The 4,020-nt window shown below is 41.4% G+C and overlaps 1 non-coding gene across 1 annotated transcript; it reads left to right on the top strand.

Moving 5' to 3' along the window:
* Nucleotides 1–325: 325 nt before the first annotated feature.
* LOC129488963 (U7 small nuclear RNA) lies at nucleotides 326–387 on the top strand. The gene has a single exon (XR_008659797.1). It is a non-coding gene; the product is annotated as a U7 small nuclear RNA (small nuclear RNA).
* Nucleotides 388–4,020: the final 3,633 nt, after the last annotated feature.

Raw genomic sequence — 4,020 nt, 5'->3', positions numbered from 1 at the left:
AATAAATATTATCAGATCATTTTTTCAGATAAAAGCATTTATTTTCAAACAATGCTCACTAAAACTTTTGTACTTTTAAATATTTATTCCAAGCCTTCTGCAAATAAAGAAGTATTTTCCCTCAGTAAATCAAATTCTCTGTTGAGTTTCTGAACTGCTCTCATTATTTATACATATTAGAATTTCATTCCAGGATTTCATTATGAAAAAATTATTGTAAAGTATTTGAAAATTATTCTATTAAAACAACGATGCATGTGATTGTAGAAAAAAATGCATATATTCATTTGCTTTTACAGGTCAATGAAAATTTGAAAGAAATTTTGAGTGTTATAGCTCTTTTATAATTTGTCTAGCAGGCTATCTATTTTTTACGAGAAAGTCCTCCCAAAAAATTGTTGGAAAAAAAGAGAAATTGTGTGCTTATCCCCAAAATAAATAACTCACTCTTCTCAGCCTTTTATTATTCTGAGTGAGGCTTCATTTGAACTTTTTTAATAAAAGCAGAAAACTATGATTCTTTAGTAAATGTGGGGATAAAACAGTAGGTTCGCTACATATTTATTCTAAAATATTTAATGGACCCTTACCCTGATTTAGGCCAAATAGTAAGTGCTGGGATTGGTTCAGTGTCTGTTTTAGAGTAGATCTCAAGCTATAGAATGGGATAGAGATGTAAGCAAATGCAGTTATGACATTCTCTGGCCAGTCACACACTACAAAATATATTTTTCTGATTTTAATTAAAATGTAATTTAACATTTATTTCCTCTGTGGTGATGGTGATGTCATAGCGAGGTAGAGGACCAGTAGGACTTAACTCCCGGAGCAGATTGAAAACTGGCTAAAACTGACAAGGGGCCCTGAAAGCAACCTCTGCTTGTTGTTGCTGCCCATCAGCATAAGACATTCCCACCAGCACCGCAAGAGTTGACAAATTCCATGGCAACACCCAGAAGTTACCGGCCATTTTCTAGAGATTTCTGAATAACCCATGTCTTAATTTGCATGTAAATAAAAGAGGGCATAAATACAGCTACCTAAAACCCATAGAAGTACCCCTAGGCTCCTTTTCTCTGTGCAGTGCCTACAAGCTAGCCCTGTTCTGCAATGAGCAGTCACAGAACTGTAACACTGCCACTTCAATAAAGCTGGTTACTTCTACCATGAGCTTGCTCTTGAATTCACTCCTAAGTGAAGCCAAGAAGCTGCCCTACATCACTGGCAAGTCAACCAGTAGCTTGAGAAGAGGTGGCAAAAGGCAGTGAGGTAGGGAGAGTGGACAAATGATGAGATGTCAGCAATAGGAGATGGTCAGCAAAGCAGGAAGGCAACTGGCAACCCAAGCTCCGAGGGTTGTAGTATTGAGTCTGTAACATGAAAGAGCTGCTAATACTGAAGAGCTGGAACCCTAATCAAAGGCTCTTTTCAGGGCCATCATCTTTCCTGGCAGGTGGTGGAGCCAAGCTGCCACAGTACTAGGCCACAGTACTGCTGCCTTGTGGAGGACTCACTGTTATGGCTGGTGGGTGACGGGTCTGCATGCTGGTCTACCCATGGCAGCTGAGCCTATCCAAGCTGGGGGGTACCTGAGGAGACCATCACCCAGTTCTCATGTTGGAGACTGCTTGGCACCATTTTGGCTCTTGCAAGTGAGTGTCCTCTCTGCCACCCCCTTCAATATCAGGTGAACCAGGAAACAGAACTTCTGTCTAGGTGGTCAATTTAAAGTCCCCCATCATTTGGGCACCCTGGACAGAGGCACATTTTGCTCCATCCCTCAATCCTTTATTCTCTAATGCCATTTTATTATTCCACCAGCCATTTTATTTTCTCCCCTGGTTGTGTGTTTCATTTGCAGTAATTTTGTTTTCACCGCCTGCAAGCTATTATTTTGACAAATATTTAAGGCAGGACCTTTATTTGTGAGAAGTGCCCCAGTTTGTTGACTTCAGGACACTGGAGTTATGTTGTTTTGTGACCCCAACTTGGCATTTGGGGCTCATTGTTAGCCCCCACTGGATGTTCTGGAGTTTTCAGCCTTTGGTGAGGAGACATTCATTGGCTCTTACTTGGTTGCTCTGGATTTTTTGGCCATGGTACTGTTGTCCACCATACTGGATGCTCCAGCATTTTCAGCACTGACATTCCCTCTAGAATTGAGGGGAATTTCCCCATTCCCCTTGGGGAATCTTGGTCTCACCTTTTTTGGCCTGAAGTTAGAAGTTGTTATTTTCTCTAACAGCCATTTGTGGGCCCCTCCCTTGTGCTGTCTTCCTTTCTGTCCAATAAACTGCCTTGTTCAAGCCCATCTTGGTTAAAGGGGCCAGGGTTTTTGGTTTTCTTTTCAGTTTCTCTGCTACTGGGAGAATTCCGTGGCAAGTCAGGGTCTTCAACGTCCCCCCTTGAATAATATTTCTCCCTTCCACAATCACCTTCTGTTTCTTTTGGTCCCTCTTTGCGAAAACTAAGATGCTTGCTTTTCTCTCTGTAGCATTTAGACTCATCATTCCACTGCCCACTCATAGCGCATAATCCATTTTTGTAGAGCTTTGTTACTTATACTTACACTTTCTTTGCAGAAGATGGGAATTTAAAATGGAAAATAACTAGGCTTTCATTAGACTTAGGCAAACTAAAAACAATTTCTGTAGAGAACCTTATTTCATATGGATACAACAGTGAGCATCTTAGAGGTTTGCCACTAGTGTGTCTTTTAGGCAACTGGAGCAACTTCAGATTAGATGGTCTAAAGAGGAAAAAAAAAACATTTTCTATTGCAACACTGTTTGGGTCCAATACAAATTGGAGCACCAAGAGGTTGGCCTAAACAAGGTTTTTAAAGTTATAATGCTATTTTATAATTAGACTTATTCTGTAAAAGGAGATGGAAAATTGGGAGAAGTTCCTTATGTGCAGGCTTTAATGACTTTCTACCAGGATTCTGACTTACAGGATAGCTGTATGATGTGTCTGGCTCATGATACTCCCAGGCACCTCGAAGTTGTCTCAGATATCCTAGATGACTGTCTCCTAGCTGCTCCCCCAGAAGGTCTACACTCCCTTCAAAGCTTCCTCAGTGCCCTATTTCTGAGAGAGGACCCACAGGTTATCTTGCACAGGATTCCAACCCAAGGCGATCAGGTACCCATCTCCCTTACATAACTAGCCCTAGCCTATAGCTCCCACTGCCTGAGGAAATCAGCCCAACCAGTACCACCAGGAGTGGGTCCCATATCAGCCCTTAAAATTGAAGCTGTGTTCATTGTGGGCAGTAGCCAGTGGAGATGGGGGAACACAGAGTGTACGCATCTTTTTCCATGTCCAATTTGGCTTTATGCAAGGGGAAATTTGGCTGGTTTTCAAAGGATCCAGGGAAATTTACAGAGGAGTTTATTAAGTTGGCCATGTCCTTTGATTTACCTTGGCATGGGTTGCAAATATTATTATCCACTTGCTGTACCAAGAAGAGAAACAAAAAAATTCTAGGTACTGGCCATAAAAGTGCAGATGGAGTGGCCATTCACAACCAAGGCCATGATATTTATCATACTGGGGAGATGTAGGTCAGTGGAATTACCAGAGGGTTTCCCAAGATCTCAAACACAGAAATTACATGCTAACTTGTTTAGTAGAATGTATGAAAAATTGTGTGGATAAGCAATTAATTATGACAAAATTAGAGAAGTCAGGGGAGAAATGAAAATCCTGCTCTGTTTCTGGGTTGCTTGGTTAAGGCACTCAGGAAGTATTCTAATGTATACCTTGACTCCCCAGAGGGATGAGCTCTCCTGGACACACATTTGAATACTCAATCTGTCCCTGACATTAGGAGGAAAATACAAAAGGCAGCAGTGGATCCCCAAACCCCCATGAACCAACTCTTAAGCACGGCCTTTGGAGTTTACAACAATAGGGGGTGGGGGGAGGAAGAGATAAACACCAAAATAAATAACTCAAAAGTGCAATTGTTAGCAGTTGCTTGAAGTGCTCTGCTACCTCAGATTTACCTATCCTGAG

Source organism: Symphalangus syndactylus, chromosome 8 (assembly GCF_028878055.3).
Source record: "Symphalangus syndactylus isolate Jambi chromosome 8, NHGRI_mSymSyn1-v2.1_pri, whole genome shotgun sequence".
Lineage (NCBI taxonomy): Eukaryota > Metazoa > Chordata > Mammalia > Primates > Hylobatidae > Symphalangus > Symphalangus syndactylus.
This window is presented reverse-complemented; position numbering and strand designations above follow the sequence as displayed.